The sequence below is a fragment of the Corvus brachyrhynchos genome, unplaced genomic scaffold, assembly GCF_000691975.1.
Source record: "Corvus brachyrhynchos isolate BGI_N302 unplaced genomic scaffold, ASM69197v1 scaffold139, whole genome shotgun sequence".
NCBI lineage: Eukaryota > Metazoa > Chordata > Aves > Passeriformes > Corvidae > Corvus > Corvus brachyrhynchos.
This window is the reverse complement of record NW_008246062.1, coordinates 167,377-185,179: the sequence shown is the minus strand read 5'-3', so window position 1 is coordinate 185,179 and position 17,803 is coordinate 167,377. Positions and strand designations below refer to the sequence as shown.

General features: G+C 44.7%; 1 protein-coding gene across 5 annotated transcripts in view; it reads left to right on the top strand.

The window, feature by feature from the left end:
* The first annotated feature begins 358 nt into the window (after positions 1-358).
* Positions 359-17,803, top strand: part of LOC103623850 (phospholipid-transporting ATPase ID) — an 84,801-nt gene continuing 67,356 nt past the window's right edge. The window contains exons 1-2 of one of the 5 annotated variants that reach the window (XM_017746577.1): positions 12,587-13,023; positions 13,112-13,631. The gene's annotated coding sequence lies outside the window, so the exon portion shown is untranslated. Of the gene's footprint in view, positions 620-2,449; positions 2,469-12,323; positions 12,529-12,586; positions 13,024-13,111; positions 13,632-17,803 lie in introns of those variants that run through there. The other 4 variants (XM_017746578.1, XM_017746582.1, XM_017746580.1 and 1 more) reach the window with 4 other exon arrangements.

Below are 17,803 nucleotides of genomic sequence, written 5' to 3'. Positions count from 1 at the left end.
GTTGCCTGCATTTTATAGGTCCTTATGGGAGGCAGTGAAATGTCTGACCTGTAAGAAAGAACGTATTTTATTATTGAAATTCCCTATCTGAGTGCTGTCCAAGGAGACGAACCTGCTGACTGCCAAAAGCCGAGCTCAAGGTCTCGCTGCTGCTTTAGCTGCAAGCAGGGTGCACCACGGGGTTTTTAGGCTGCATTTCTCTTAGACGAAATGCAAAGTCCTGCCTATGGTATAGAAACCTTTGCAATACCTGGTGATCACACCCGAGTCCAACGATCACTTGGTCTTTATTTACTCAGCGCTACGCGGTGCCACGTTCCACCCACAGCCTCGGGAACTTTGCCTTTCCCCTCGCCGTCCTTATCGAGGACACGGAACACACCGAGACATCCTGTAACTCCTGGATCGCGTTCAGCGTGCCCCTGTTTCAAATCTTGGAAAGCGTGGTGTTCCCTCGCCAGCCCCACCTCCCAGCTGGGGAGAAGCCTGGAGTGCTCTGTGGGGGAACCGTCCAGGGAGCTTAAAAGAAGCTGCGGCTCCTTGCGTGGTGCTGAAAACAATCCCTTCTGTTCGTCGTGACAAACAGCTCCAGGTGGAACAGAAGATACAGAACAGCCAGGTAGGACAATTTCTTTATTTCTTTTTCTAAGAGAAAAGTGTAAAAACTGGCATGGAAGCCCAGATTTCAGCTATTTTTTTCCTGTGCATTTTTTTTTTTTTTCCCCCTTTTGCATGCTGGAGTATTACTGCATCTGTAAATGTTAGCTCTCTATAATGACCCTGGCGTCAAAGTTTTCTGTTTGTGGTGCCAGCCCCAGTGTGTCAGCAACACTCAAAGGTAGAGCAAGTGTGGCTTTGGCAAAGCTCTCCAAAGTCGGTGGGAAAGCACATGTTCATATTACTGGCTTTGGATCCAGGCACCTCTTCTCTCGCTGTATTAATTTCTGAAGGGAGAGCTGGGCTTCTCCTTCTCCGTGGAAAGTGCTCTGAGTTCTCCCTACCATGATTACTAGCAATTGAATTTTAATTTAACAATAAAGACGTGAAACAGGCCTCCATCATGAAGGGGTTTGTATTGGAACTGACTTTCTCTAGAGGAGACCTGCTGTTGCTCAAACTGGTAGATGGGACAATTAGCAAGTTGTTTTCTGGCCTGTCGTGTGCTAGGTGATAAATGGTGTCACTGCCTTTAAAACTGGCGGGCATGAGACTGGGATGAAGCATTTGCACCACTTGTATAGAAATCACAGCGTTGGGTTTCTCCTGGACAGTCTTTTCTTAGCATAGTTATTTTTGTTTCATTTAGCCAGTATATGACACACTGCAAAGGGGTGATGTCAATTTGTGGATGCCCAAAGACTTTGCAAAGTGTTTCCTAGAGGAAACGCATCCGAAATATCTTCTGTACTGTGAGAAAAATCACCCCTTCCCCCCAAAATCCATGCTCATCTAAGTCCTCCCTTGTTTCCTCACATTTGGCACTATGTTGATTCTCATCCCAGGAGTAAGACACTTTAGCATGTGTTGAAGGAGGATTTTCACCACAAAGCGTTGCTCTTCTCTCTCTGCCCATGATTTTTCAGGTATCCTGACACAGGCAAAAGAAGTCCCATGAAAGCCAGGAGATTTTGCTAAATGAGGCTGAGGGAGAAGGAAACTTTTTGTTGTAGCTAAAGCAAACTTGCAGCGATACCTAACTCTGCAGATGTTAAATTACTTCAAATTTAAACAGTATTGAAAACAAAGGTTAAGGCCATATTACTGGTGATAAGAGGCACTCTCTTTATTTCTCAGCATTAACGTGGTTTAAAAGCATCAGAGGAAGGTAACACTGCAATTCATAGTACTGAACTAACTGTTTACTTCCTTTTCAGTGGATGGCTTATTTTTCTTAGTGATAGAAGCTCCCTGTGGATCTCTGTTTAGTCAAATGAGTGACTTACTGCACTTCAGCTTTGGTTCTAGGTGTTAGTTTATTCATGACCTACACACAGTTTTGCATTACCAAAAGTCACTATTCCAGGCTTAAGCAAAACAAAAATCACTGGAAGAAGGAAAATAAGATGTAGGCTAATTTGCTGGTATCACAGTAAATCATGGTGTTTGGTGACAGTATAGCTCTCTTCAAATCAGCCAGGAAACATGCTCGCAGTTTCACTGGGAATAGTTCATCTCTATCAGAGAAGACAGATCCCTGGGTTATGACCAGGCAGTCGGCTGTCTGCATTAGAGGGACACAGTGCTCACTGGGGACTCACCTTCCACACAGTTAGATTGGCTGTGTTTACTCAGCGTAGTAGTCCAGCCCCTTACACTCATGGGTCCAGTCTGGGACCCATAAGTGTTTGCATGTGCTCAGCACTGGCTGCAGCAGGAGCAGGATTAGGTTCTTGCTTGGTGCAAAGTGGTGTAGAGGTAAGGAGGAAAACCCACCCCAGTACCTGAGACTCACACAGCAGAAGTCAGAGGTGAGTTCTGCTCTACTGTCTGTAGATTTATATCTTATCTATATCTATATTTAAATATTTAAAGGTGATTTTTCACAATTTAAAGGTGGAATGTTCTGATTTTGCCAATGCTTCCAGTACCATACTCCAAGCAGGAGCAGTGAAGGGGCTGTAGACAGGGCTGTGATCCATAAACAAGACTCCTTTTCCCTTCCCCTGAGTCACTCCAGGGGCTTGTGCAGCTCCCCCCCTGCCTCCATAGGTGGTTCAGTGTTACTCTTTCATCTCTTACTTCCTTCCTGCTCCGTTGTTCTTGCGGGTCTGAGTTTAGTGGGATATGCAGCTACTGCAAGTTGCTATTTAAGTGGGAATCTGGACTACCCACTAGTTCAACATTAAGACCTCCACTTGCTTTCCCCTGCCCCTCAGTAAGAGCTGCTGTGTGCAATTTATACTCTTGTTGTGTTGTGAAATGTTACCAGTCATTCCCCACCTTCCATTTCACTTCGTGGACGAACAGGACTTTGTTTACTTCTCCATCTTAAATGTACAGACTTGGCTTTACAAGAGTACAAAAGATACTGGTACAGGTGTGAGGGGAACAACGGGTCAGAGCAATGGGTTTGCTTAAATTATGCATGTTCGCAAGAGAGTGATGTCTTGCATGCCAGTTAGGATTGCTCTCCCTTGTCTTCTAGACCCCTCCACCCTTGGAGCCATGTCCTCGGAGTGTTTTTTTCTTGAGGGCTCTGTCTCTGCACTGGTTGGGATGGCTTTATCCTTAAGGCTGTTCCCCCACAGCAAAGCCATCCAAACCGAAGTGCATCTCTTCTGAGCTGCTGTAGTTTGTAGGAACTGTTATGTGAGCATAAACTGAAACTGATGCTGATTTATGTTTATTCGTGGGACTGCAAACCCTGACTACTCCAATTCCTCTCCAGCTCTGTCTGCTGCAAGATCAATTGATGCCTCACTGCCTGTGTCAGTTTCAGGAGCCTCCAGGCTCCACTGCCTGCAAACGCAGGCATCTCACATTAAGTTCACTGGTTTCCAGTGCTTTCCTTTCTACTATATCCATGAAACAATGGGTTTATCTTGAATTTTATGTCTAATTCTAGGGCTGTTTCTGTTCATCCTGGTATGCTCCTAAAGTGAATCCTTTGCCTGTGCTGCCTGACCTTCACGGCTCCATATGTGCATTCCTTCTTTCTTTGACTCTTCTCCTTCAAGTGATGTAAGAGCCTCCATGGAGGCCTCTTCTTGTTTTGTTAACAGGCAAAAGACTTGAAACACAAACCAAAAAACCTGAACAAAATTGTAGAACACTTGCAAGACCAGCTGCAGACTGAAACAAGTTTCCAAGAAATCATTCATCCAAAAACTTTCCACTACATCAGATATTGATTAATGAAGCTATATACACTTTGGTCTATTTAAATTTCATGCCTCACTGGCACGGTTGCCTCATGTCCTAGGCATTTTTGGGAGTCTCAAGGTGTAGCTTGAAGCACAACTTCACTACATGCTAGAGAATTTTCCCAGCTCCAGCTGGACACCAGACGCTACTTTTGACTTTGTGTGCTTGCCAGAGATTGTCATTCTGTGGATTGTCACAAGTTTAATTTCTGTTCAACCCTTGCTGCAAAGTTGTGCTGCAGGTCGATCGGCCAGGCAAAGTGCTTTTCTTTATTTGCTTTACCAACACCATTTTTTCTCAGCACTTTTTTGCTGGACTAGTGTAAATATGCTCTTCCCAAATATGCTCTGCAAACTCACTTGGGACACTGCCTTTGACTATCCCCTTTGTGCTTAATGCTGTTTTTTTTCTCCTATGGCCAAAACAGCAACCTGATTGTAGGAAAAAGTTCAAGTCCTTGCCTGGGCAGACACCACCTGTTAAGCAGATGGCATCCAAAGAAACACTCAGGCCTCTGTCTGACCTGTTTATGTCTCTGTACCACTCTCATCCCCAGAGCTAATCCAATCTTGCTTTTCTAAGAGAAATTATGACTTTCCTTTACTGACACAAAGCATTTATTCTGTTCTGATTGCACCATCTTTACAAAGTCTTTAGGGATTACATGTGTTTTCTAGTACTCGGCTTCACCCAGGGAACTTGGCCAGATACTAGCAGTCCTTAGAAGACATTTCTGCTTAACTGAATCCTTGTGGATATTTGCTGTCAAACCAGCCTAAGCAGTTACTTGGGCAGCTGGGCACAGGGGATACCAGCAGTCCAATGTGGAGCTGGGCCACAGGCAGAGTATTGCAGAGCTTTGCTTTTAAGATGTGACACATCTGGAATGAGGAACATGTTGTCGTTGCCAAGATTCAAGGTTATAATCATAGAATCACAGAATGATTTAGGCTGGAGGGGACTGTAAAATCTTTTATTTCCAGGCCTCCTACCATGGGCAGGCACACCTTCCACCAGACCAGGTTGTTCAAAGCCCCATCCAGCCTGGCCTTGAGTGCTTGCAGGGATGGGACATTCACAGCTTCTCTGGGCAACCTGTTCCAGTGTCTTACCACCGTCTCAGTAATAATTTTTCCTAATATCTATTCTAAACCTACTCTCTTTCAACTTAAAGCCATTCCCACTTGTCCTATCACTGCATGATTTCGTCAAAAGTCCCTCTCCAGTCTTCTTATAGGTTCCCTTTACATGTTAAAAGGCTGCTAAGAAAGTTAAGAATGCCTATTTGGAAATAATGGAACACAGTACAAAAAGAACCTAAAATAACAAAACACACCCTGAAGATTTTGCTTAAGAGCACAGTTTCTCATTGTGTGCACTAATTCTCATGCAGTTTCCACCTCTCTTTCTATTATTTTAAGCTGGGATATCCTGTGATTATCTAAAGATTATCTATCTCTTTGTGGGGAGGAGGCACCAAAAATGCTTGAGCTTTTATGCTTCAGTGCCACAGCAAGAGAAAGGGCCATGGGTTTTGTGGGTTTTTTTTACTTCCTTATTAAGAAAACTGCTTTCTTTATTTCTTTTGACTGGGCATTTGGTGCTGCACAGTACTGCTGAAACCGTACTTCTTCCCCTTTAGTCCCAGAGTCTTTGATTACGGGGTTTTTTGTTGTGTATCTTCATTAGCATATTACCAGCTTGAGGCTGTGTGTCACTGCCTTCTGGAGATACACCAACAAAACCTTGATCACTTTATCAGAAACAGTAAATGCTGTCTCTTCTTATGGGGCCCACAACTTATTTAACCCTTAAGCAGCACATGAAACCCGGAAGTGGTATGACAGATTGTAACACTGGGAATAGGGTGTTTAATTTAAATACCTGCCTCCTTTTTCATATATCTCCTTGATCTTAAAGGGATCTTCTGTGATACTGCCTCATGCCCAACAGCAGAAATGGCAGTGATTAATCTCAAGTGAGCTACACTCCCAGCATCCTTATGGCTGTGTATGCTGCACATTTCTCACTGGCTTAGCTGATGCTGTCTTCTTCAGGTTCTCCTGAATTGCTGGGAGAAGAGCGAAGAGCACGCCCTCCCAATTCTGCCATCACATCCTGAAGGCCCCAGGCACCCATCAGGTTGTTCCTCTCTTTCATAAGGCTGCAGAGGGATTCATATGCACAACTTCTGTCTCAGTTAACAGGAATTCACTGCCTAAACGCTGACTGTCGGTGTGCATGGAGATGGGAATAGTACAGGTCTTTGCTCTCAGCTGAGCAAGTGCAAAGGAACATACACTTCTGTTAAATACCTGGAGAACAGATGGAGGAACAATATAACATAAATTAAACTTGCACTGAATAAAGCAAAGGCTGGCAGTGCTGGGACCTGGCATGTGCTGTGGCCATGCTGGCAGATCTGTGGATATATATGGCTTATTTACTGCCAAGGTGGTGCTGTAGTTGAAGTGCAAACTGTTGCTTAAAATGTCATGCAGTTTTGTTAGAGAAATATCCAGGGAAATAAATTGTTTTGTGCTTATTTATGTCATATTGTATTAGTGCAGGCATTTCAGATCTTTGGTTAATTACCCAAAGTTTAATGTTCCAGAGGGGAGCCGAGTTCTCTATTGTCAATACTTTAGGCTCTCTGGGCCTTGTTTTTTATGATGGCTACTTTTTTTCCTGACCATGCGCCTTTGCCACCAGGCAGGGGCTTCCTTGTTCCTCTCAGAGTTCACAGAACTTGAGTTCTGACAGGTCAAGAAGTCACTCGGTCCCAGTCATCACCTCTACAAATTATTGTAGCACTACAGTATTATACTCCTGTGTGCTCACATCCCCTTTTGGGATCATGGCTCGATGGAATGTGCTGGTCCTGCTGCACATCCCTGCAGTGAACATCAGTTGCTCACCCCCAAGGCCCTCTGACCTCTAAAGTGGGCCAGCTTATCACCATCTAGCCATCAAAATTATAATAATATAAAAAAGGACCTAATTATAGAATCATAGAATGATTAGGGTTGAAGGGACCTTAAAAATCATCTTAGCTCCAACCCCCTGCCATGGACAGAACACCTTTCGTCAGGTTAATCTAGCCAGGCCTTGAGCACCGAATTCAGTAAATAATATTAAAAATATAAAAAAGATTGTTGATACTAGGAGTAATTTTGTGGAAGGCAGCAAGTTGCCTCCATATTTTTCCTGGCAGGATAAATATGATTGTACCCTGGAAAAGAGACAGTAGAAATATAAGTGCATACAATGTGTTTAATTTGGAATTATGGTTAAAATGCTTATGAGCATAATTGATGTGACATGCTATTTACAGAAATTCTCTCAGAACACCATGAAGTCTTTCATGGGATGGATAATTGACTGTCAGAGCAATATGTAATGAAAACCACAGAGGACTTCAAAAAATAAATCCCAGATCTCTTGGCTGATGCTGTAGGGAATGCAGAAGCGAGCTACGCCATGCAGAACCAGATACTTCCCATCCCTTCCACACATACCTAGCACAGAAAAGCGTGGAAGATTGTGGGAAGACTCTGAAATGTGGCAGCTTGGCATGCATTGGATTTCCTGTGTGTGTTCAGCCATGGGGTCCCACTGAGGGGTATCCTAATTCCTCAGTGGTTTGAGCTGGGTGTTCTGATGTGTATCTGAGGAGTGGGAATGTGACAGCATCTGAAGTGTCACCAGGCATGGCTTATGTGTTTGTGGTAGCTTCTGCCTTGCCAACAGCAGCCATGGGCCTTGTGCAACATCCCTGTTACAAAGGGCACTCTCCTCAGAGGCTCTAACCAGATGGGCTGCAGCTTTGCCCTCACCTACTGATTTTTTCTATTCACATTGGTGTGATTAGCTTTTAACGAGCCCTCCCAAGCATCCCCCTGGGATTCTCCTCTTTTTCACTGGTGATGATTAGGAAATATGTGTTAAGCACAGTGTGGACACCTCCATGGTTTGCTGCAGCAGCTGATTAATCCCCATGCTTTGCCGGTGCAGTCGGGCACATGCAGTGTCATGGGCAAAGGAAGAGACACAGATTTTTATTCCAGGAACATAATACTGAGACATGAGGATCTCCATCAACTCCCACCAATATCTGTGTCCATCAAATCACTCCATTTCTCTTAGGATCACAGAGAATATTTCAGGTACTCAGGAGATTTCTCCCCTTGCAACAGCCTCTTCCCTACTGGAGCAGTGAAATTTTTGGCCAGAAGGGAGTTTGTAAACACAAGATCCCAAGTCTTGTGGGAACTGGACTCAGACGTGAGTTAGCCTTGGGCCTTGTTCCCTGCAGAATTGATTTTTTTTCTGCACTTTTATCTGCCCTTCGGTGTAATCTGAGCATCTGAACCCAAATGAAAGCTCTTTCACCAAAATGTTTTCGGCCCTGCTCCATGTCTCATGGGCTGCAAAGGCGACACCTGAGAAACATTATTTCAATTTCTGTTTTAAAACATCAGATGATATCACATTTGTAGGTTGGTGCCTGGAAGATGAGATCAATAGTTGCCGGAGCAGGTTGTTGTTTTCTTTTTAAAGACATGAGTCTGGGCCTTTTTTGATTTCTCGTGATTTTCCTTAGCTGGCCATTGTTTGTTAAGGGTTTGGAATACTGGGCAGGGGCCATTGGTGGAGAAAAGGCATCTCTAGCCACACACCCTTCCTTCCCTGATGAAGGTAAGTGGCACTCCACCATATCCTGATCAGTATGACTCAGGTTATTCTGCACACACTCGCAAAAGCTATTTTCTGACCATTTCCATGTAGTGTGTACTGGGACAGCTCACAGTTTCTGGAGTAACTGGTGAAGTATGGGAATACTTCTGTATGAACCTGCAGTACTAGAGCTTATACCCACAGAGATGGATGCATACAGGTAGGAATCCAGAGCATCCCTTCAAACTGAGTTAATCTGGAATTCCTTGGAGGACCGCTCAAATGAGTTGAGCAGAGTAGCTCCCAAAAGGCAAGGACAGCCCTAGAACAATTGGTCACTTCATGACATGACCCTCCTCTGCCCATTTTATTTTCCACCCACAGGCAGGCCATGATAACAGGAACATGTAGGATTTCATTTTCCCTTCCTCTGCAGAGCTGTGGTATGCATTCTACCAGTCGGACAGTTTCGTCTGCCACGTCCTCCACAGGGATCAAGGACACTGCCAGTGCACTTCACATGTGATACAGTGTGTTTTGGGACCCTTGGTCTTTCATTATTCACTTTATGATTGTGCTGGTGTTTCCTGGACTACAGCAATTTACAACTTGGATGTTTTTTTTAGACTCTTATTTTTTAAACAGGTCTCATATCCGAGGTGTGGACAATAATGTCCTGATTTGTTCCTTTCAGTCCTGTATTTCTCATGCATCATAATCTGACTTTTGACACCAAGAGGATGCAGAAAGTCTCTCATAGGAAAGCCAGTTGGGACAAGGGGACCATCTGACCCCTTGGACCCATTGCAGGTGCTCAACAGATATTCCAGGGGTCCCCAGAGTGAAGTAGGCTACTTATCCCTCCCCTACACAAGGAGCTCCTCACTGGGCAGAACTAGTGGGGAAAGTTAGGACAAGGAAAGCATAGGCTGTGGGAGAAGATTCAGTCATCTAAGGCTGGCCCTTAGGGGGTTTGTGAGGAAGCCCTCCAGTGCCATGTAGAAAGGCTTCTCTGGAACAGTGACTAGCATGGTTAGGAACTGAGCAATGCACTTGTGCTGTTCTGGGAGATGGAGATGAGACTTGTTGGGTGGAAATGAACCCTGGAGATTGCTCTGGCTCTGGGCGTGGGGAACCCAGCTTGGCTCATCAGTCACAGCTGCTTCTCTGCAGAGAGTGGTACTAGCCATGGTAGAGCAGGTCAAGCTTCAAGCCTGGCAGCTCAGGAGTGGCAGACTGCAGTTACAAGAGAGTAAGGGAAAGCAAAGACCATCAGTGCTCCTTTTGAACAATCCTGGATCATCGGGAAAGCATCAAGATGACAGTAATTTTAAAAATTGCGTATCATAGTGAAAGATTCTCTCAAGGACTGACATTTGGTTCAAGCCTGCATTGTGGGATGCTCCAACATGTCCTTCTCTCCTGTTTCTCCCCTATCCTCTAGTTTGTCCCAGTTACTCAAGGGCATATTGACGCATTCAAAGCCTTACTAAGTCACCAGGCACAGACACGTTAGAGTTCTGGGTGCTCCTGAGGTGATCCTCTGCTCTGTCAGCTTTGCTGTTTGGAGAAAGACCACATCTAATCTGGAGAGTGGGCTGAGAGCACCCTTTAAAACAGTGCTAGTGAGGCTTCAGTTTTGCATCTTGATCACAGCTGAAATGTTGCAGAGGCTGAAGGACTGGAGGTCATTTGCCCAAATAAAGTCTTTGGATAAGGTCCTAATGGCATGAATTTAAATCTATCCCACTCCAGCTAGCCCTCTGTGATTAGTGGGCATTGGGAAGGTGGAGGATCCAAAGGTGAAGGAGCACAGTATGGAGGAGGCTGCCTGGCCAAAAAGACAGTTTACTGGAAAAGCTACAGATTTAACCTCTTCCCACCAGTACGAATCATGGCAAGTCACAGCTGCCCTGCTGCAGCTGTCCAGCTGAATCTCTGCCCAAACTGTGTTGGCTGCAGGGGACACTCAGACACCCAGCATACGTGTACACCCTTTAAACGGGAACTGAAATTTCCATAAATGCTGCTGCAGGCAGCAGTGCTCCCTCGCGTGTTTGGAAATCTGCAAAGGAGGATGCAAATTGTGTGGTGATCGGGAAGATGCTGTCCAGGGAATGAAGTGTAAGGCAAGTTCATAACCCTGAGTCACTCCTGCTCTTCTGAGTACTTCCATGTGTGTTGAGCTTCCCTATGTAAGCAGGTTCACTGAAGTCCACAAGGAAAGCATAGCTGAGGGGAAAAGTCATGGCCAATGTATGTGAGGTGGATTTCAGTGCCAATAAAAATCATTAACAAAACAGCCTACTAAACTCTTAGCTATTTTAAAGTCTAAACAAGATCCAGGGCTGGGTGACTTTATGATTGGTTCCACTTGTGTGTCAGAGGAAGGAGACAAATCTAACTCTAGGAAAGAAGAAATTACTGTCGCCGAGGTCAAAGTGGTAACAAGCAAGTATAAAGACAGCAGCAAAGAAAGTAGGAGTAGTGTAGAATGACTCGTCATCAACCAACATATTAAAATGTCATGAAGAAAAGCAGATGAAAGTTATAAGAAGGAGGAAGACTCCAGAATGAGGCAAAACCAAGGGGTTCTCCAAATATGTAGAAGGACCAAAATTAATCCAGATCCTTGTACTTTTGCTTGCAGGAAAAAAATGTGATACTTGGGCTGTTGCTGTTAAAACAAGGTGTGGTTGGTGAGAACTTGAGAAATGGCTACTGCAGGGGGAATTTCTTCTCCAGTTAGATGCTGTCAAGGTCATACTCATCTGAAAATTACCTGGATCTTGAGGAGATCGGTCCTATGTGCCATGTCCCATGCTGGCTGTTTGTACATGTGTTAGAATTAGGAAGCCAATTCAGTGAGTGTTGTCTCACATCAGTGTAGCTTGGAATATCCCTGAAGTCATAGCAAAGGGCACAGACTCTTTTTCTTCTTTCAGAAATTGCTTATGGTGCTAGAGCATCCTCTTCATTGTCCCTCTGTTCCTCAACCTTCATGACCAGCACTGGAGTACTGCCAGTGCAGCTTCCAGGGTCCTCCATACCTTTCCTCTTGACTACAGAAGATTTCACTTTCTAGAAAATACTCTTTGGCAAAGCCTTGACTCTTGTGTTACTATAATTAATCAGCTGATTAATGCATTCAAGTGGGTGGGTTTGAAATTAATTTTAACAGCATTGATGAATTTCCCAGTAGAAAAACTCAGAAGTTGAAGGAGAAAAACAGACACAAATACACATAGAACTGTTAGTTTCTTGCATTGTCACAATAAATGGAGATGTTCCTGGTGGGCATTACTGTGAACATGGCTATGTAAAGAATATGGTGGTTTAAAAATAATTGCAATTCACAGGTATAGGGAAGCTAGAAGTGGATTAAAGTTGTAGTTGCCCCAGTTTTGGTCTGGAGACTAGAGCATCTGGTAGGTAAAATGCCAGGGGACTGGCATATAGGAGGACACTGTATTGTAAAGGGTCCCACAACTTAGGCAAAAAAGTGAATTTTTGTTCGTTGAAGGTGGGAAAACAGGTGGGATGGTTGGAAGGCTCACAAGAGTGCTGGGGGGCTCTGGTGAGGAGGGACCCCATGACCACAGTGAGGTCAGGCAGGTGTCCTGGAGGGCAAGAGAAGGTCGTGTTCTCGGGATGAGCAAGCAATTTGGCGCCAAAGCAATCCTCTGGCTGGCCGGAGGAAGCTCTGTGGTTGAGTTATGCAATTGTGCTCTATGAGACTTTTCTTTGCAGAGTTTTTGCTACTCACAGCTTTGGAAAGTGGGTGAGGTGGAGCCTTGGGATCAGCTTGTAGGACTGTGTCTCTGGGTTTAAGGAGTCCTGACCGACTCCAGCGTTACGGACACAGAGAGAAGGGCTGCTGCTAAGAAATGGATCCCTTCCCAAGTTCATCCTTTTTGAAAGCAAATTGATATGTTGGCCTCTTTCACCCGCTTGCTTTCTTTTTGAAAGCTTCCGCGTCGGCAGGAGGTAGGTAAAGCGAGCAGCTGTTGCCTCTGGAGTTAGCTGGGTTTCCCCAAGCCTAGGTGTTCTGCTTTTCTGCTTTACTCTTTCACAGTTTGTAGCACTGAAGCATTTTATTTTTAAAGGGAGCTACTACACTCTCCCTACAGGAAACCGAATATAAAAAAAGGAAAGGAGGAGGGAAAAAAAAATTTGGCAAGGAGCCAAGCCCAGTGACTGAAGTAAGAAGTAAGGAACTTGGAGTAAGTGTAGTTGCCGGGACGTTGTATGTCAGAGCGAGTCAGCGGCGGACTTTAAGGGTGTCGGAGAGGACACACGATGCCCATCTCACAGCGCAGATAAGGTTTGCGCCCTTAGGTGAATGACCCGGCGCTGCGACTGCGAGCGAAGCTGTCGGTCTTGGGAGGGGATAAAGCTGCGTGTAAATGAGAAGAGAGGAGTATACCAGAGTGCTATGGAGGGCAGCAACTTTGTTGCTGTGACTTTCACAAGGCTTCAAGGGTAAGATTTAATGCTTTCCTTCCGCTTTCCTTTTCCCTGCCACTTTTAGGGGAGGCCGAAAACATGTGGGGTTTTTTTTTTTCCCCAGACCCAAGAGTTTTGCGAAGCTTAATCAAAGCGCTCGGGGTTGAGCTTTTCCTACGGGCGAGCTGAGAGACGTCTGGGTGGAGTGAGCTGAGCTGTGCATGATTCCAAGCAGCAGCGGCCGGAGCAGCAGCAGCCGCCCGGGGAAGCTGCTATTGTTTGTTTCAGAGGGATCAGACCGCGTTCCTCTTTGGGAGCCCGCTCCGCCACAGCTGTTGATCCGTAACCTGAGCGTCGTTGCAGCTAACTTACCCAAAGGAGCTGAATGCAGTTTTTTAACTGCCATCCTGGTGTCAGTTTAAAGAGTGTTTTAATGAAGACAGATGGAGGATGTTGGATCATTACTCTAAGACGTGGCAGATAACAGACTGAGCCTGTTTCCCAGCAATTACAGCTAATTGCATTGGCACATTTGAGTGTAGGGGTGGAAACGCGGAGTTTCACGGGCTTCTGTATGTATAGATTGGAACAGCACCCGAAAATATCTGTAGCGCTGGCTCACCTCATCCAGGATACCTCTTCAGGTATGAAAAAAGCAGAGAAGTTTCAGGGATACTTTCAAACTCTTTGCAGTGAGTCAGTAGGTGTAAACCAGAGACTACACTCGTTTTGTAAACCCTGATGCAAAGAGCGACCACTTACAGTGCCTTAAACTTATTCCGGGTTTTAGTTCTGCCAAATCTGACTTTAGTCCTGCAAAAGAGTAGTTCTGGGATTCAAGACACACATTTTGATTGTCCACCCTGCATCTCACTTTCTGTGTTTGCAAAGCGGGTAGTGGTACAACACATGCTATTCCCTGTTTTGCTCTTGAGGTATTCAAACACCGGAGGCTGTAAGGAGGGGTGGAGAAATGCAAATAGTAATGTATTTCAGTGCTAAATGATGATTAGTGCTAGTTCCTTCTAATTGCTGAAATTTTTGTGTCTGCTTTTGATAGAGAAAAGCAAATGTGTTCTGTTTGGAACCGAAATTTGACAAATTTGACTGAAATAGTTAGTACAGCTGTAGTTCAAAGTAAACATGCCTTTGTGTGGCACATGGCAAGGTCAGTTTGTGCCAGGTGTGCCAGGCCTTTATGCTGCTCTTACCAGAGCCTTGGCAAACACAGCACTGTGATGTCCTTCTTTTGCAATACCTGCGAGTGAATGTGACTGTCCAGCTCCAGCACATGACATGTGGCAGCAAAGGCATGGATAAAACAGGGAGGTTGAGGACCTGATGTATTTTAAATCCATAGTATCTTCTCAGTTGTGCCTCCAAATCCAGTGTAAAGTGATACATGTTTAAAATTTAGGGACTTGTATCTGGCATTTAACATCATTACTCCACCAAGAGCAATGGGTAGTGAAAGCAAGAAGTTTTCAACCTTTTCTGTCCTGATGCTCAGTGCTTAGGATCTGTTTTCTTGTATGTTGAGTTATTGGTTGGATATTTAGTACTTGAGCCTGAAAATAATAGAATTCTAAGACCTGTGGGTGTTTGTGGTCACTACATCATCTAAACACAAATTTTAAAAAACTAAAACTTATGTGCAAAAACTGACCTGATGTGAAAAGGTGAGTGGAGGCATGGTATGCTTTCTGAATTTGTATCTGCACGGAATTGTTTCAACTTTTTTGTGTGTATACATACCACAGGATATTTGATGGCAAAACTGACTGGAGAAATCTTGTTCTGCTGACTAATTCCCCTCATTTCTGGGTGCTTGCTTCTTGTACTATAGCACAATTCACTGCCCACTCAGATCTGATATGACCACTACTTGGGCAGGACTTTCAGTCCGTACTGAACTACACCCCATGATCTGGATTAAAATAACCCTTCCAAAAATGATTGTATTTAACATGGATCATTTCACAGAGTCTGGGAATGAAGTGATAGGAGCAGAGGCACCAAGTATATTCTAATCCGTATTTATCATTGAATCTGATGTATCATATAGCTTTGTCCAGAGAAATAGGGCCAAGAAACAAGACGTGTTTTCCATCCACGGCATCTGCTCTGCATTCATCCAGGTTGTGCCATGTCTTTTCTCATTTTGCCTCTCAAGACTGTGATGGTGGGAAGTGCCTCCCTCCACCCCCAGTTTGCAGTACAGCCCTCAGTGAACCTTTGCAAATTCCTCATGTTGTAGTTCACTGCAACTTGCCCCTTATGCAGGAGGAGCTTTGCAGTTGTGTTCTCAAGCCAAATAGTTGAATTGTGCAGTGGTTTGGGTTGGAAGGGACCTTAAAGATCATCCTGTTTAGCTCCCCTGCCATGGGCAGGGACATCTTCCACCAGACCAGGTTGCTTAGAGCCCCATCCAGCCTGGCCTTGAGCACTTCCAGGGATGGGACAGCCACAGCTTCTGTGGGCAACCTATTCCAGTGCCTCACCACCCTCACAGTTAAGAATGTCTTCCTAATATCTAATCTCAGCCTAACACACCCTTCGCCCTCCCAGTTTGAAGCCATTCCCCCTTGTCCTGTCATTACATGTCTTGCCAAAAGTACCTCTCAAGTTCTCTTGTGGCCTCTTTAAGTACTGACATTTGCTCTGAGATCTCCCCAAAACCTTCCCTTCTCCAGGCTGAACAATCCCAGCTCTCTCACCCTTTCCTCATAGGAGAGATGCTCCATCTCATCTTGGTGGCCTCCTCTGGACTGGCTCCAGCAGGTCCCTGTCCCTCCTGTGCTGGGACCCCAGAGCTGGATGCAGTGCTCCAGGTGGGTCTCAGCAGAGCGGAGCAGAGGGGCAGAATCCCCTCCCTCCCCTGCTGCCCATGGGGCTCTGGATGCAGCCCAGGACACGTTTGGCTCTCTGGGCTGTGAGTGCACATGGCAAGCTCATGTTGAGGTTCTCATCCACTAGCTCCTTCAAGGCCTTCTCCTGGGGTCTGCTTTCAATCCATTCTCTGCCCAGCCTGTACTTGGGATTGCCTTGACCCGTCTGGCTTCTTTAAATAAGTCTGAACTTGGTTTATGAGAAAACATCCCTTCCTTATTCAAGAGCTGTCAAAGCAGCTTCTCGTTGTGGATATTGAAATACTCAGAGCCCATGATCAAACTGTCAGCTGCCATAAAGCACGTGGATTGTCTTTGCAGATGTGTAAGCAATGGAGACACAGTTCATAGAGCCCTGTAGGTACAAAGGTGTTATATGTTGAGAAGGGATAATTTATTTGTCGCTTATACCCCCAATTCCCCATAAATGAAGAATGGGGAATTTGAACTTTAAATAATTTCTGCTATAGGCCCTGAAAATACAGGGAAGCAACATGTGTCCTGTTAAGCTGAAGGGTTGGACCTGCATGAGTGTTCAAATACTCTGAGCCTCAGTTGATTATTGAACAGTGCAGAATACGTGGGGTAAAAAGAAATAAAGAAAATCCAAAAATAATCAAGTGGAAAACAGAACAACAACAAAGAATCCAGAAGGGCTGACACAGACTGTGGAAAGCAACTAGAGGAGACTGAAGCAGCACTTCACTTTGCCTGACCATAGCTGGTGCCAGAGAGACTTAAGAAAAACAGGAAATTGCCTTTTTTTTTTTTGACTATAGAATGGTTTTTTTGGTGTGTTTATTGGTTTTTTAATTAATTCAGGAAAAGGAGGCTATGAAATTGTCCTACCAAAATTTGACAATACTTAATGCCACACAACCAATGAAATATGAGATAATTTTTTTCCCCTGGTAATTTATTTTTCCCAGAAAGCACAAAGAGAAATTAAAACTGTAATTAAAAATGGATGTGAGTGATAGGAGGCTGATGACCCATCACTGCAAGTTTGGAAGGGAAACTGAATCTCAGACTTAAAAAATAGAAAAGCAAAGAAAATGGAACAGAGGCATGAATTTTGATTACATGTGAAATCTGTGGGGAAAAAAAATACCCTGAGGGAGGTTGTTGATAAATACAGGTGCAAAGATGTTGGACTCTGCAGGTAGAATTGAGAGTCTAAAGTAAGCCAAGAAAAAAGACCTGGGACTGAAAGACAGGAAAGAGCCAAGGTCATCCAAGAGGGCACATCTGTCTGCACAAGCTGTGGTCATTGAGACAAACAGGAGCAGGTACCTGTTGCTCCACCAAAGGGGACAACTTCACCATTACTTGCTTGTGTTTGTTTTCACACTGGCAGCTGGTGGTCAATGAACTCTCAGACTGAAAACAGACACCTGGAAGTGTGACAGTGTACTGTCACAGAGGGGGTGTGAGCAGGCAGCCTCTCACAGAAGCTACAGCCAGCATGAGAGTGGCTTTCCTCAGTAAAGAAGTATGGGGATTAGATGTGTGAGTCAATAACAAGACAGTAAAGGAAGAAATTTGCAGTATTATGAAAATAAAGGGTACACCTCAATGCAATAGGGGTGTGCCCAGCTCTTAATGCCATCGTCTGTGTGCCCATTGAATACTGACACATTCTCAAATTACACTGTGGTTTGGGCAAGTCAGGAACTGAGTTTTGCCTAAAGGATCAGGTCAGCTTGGGAAGGATTCATACGTAACTCCTGGGATTTAACTAAGTGAGCAGGTATGCAGAGTCTGTGTGGTGGAAATGATGTACCGGAGAGGTAATTGGTACAAATGAATGTGGCAAAGTTACCTCCCATGTCTGCCTTAAAAGGCAAAGTTTTGTGGGAATTGAAAGCCTGTAAGGGTATTTGTGCTGGCCATGATGGTAACTTAAATTTACTGCTGAGTGAAGACGT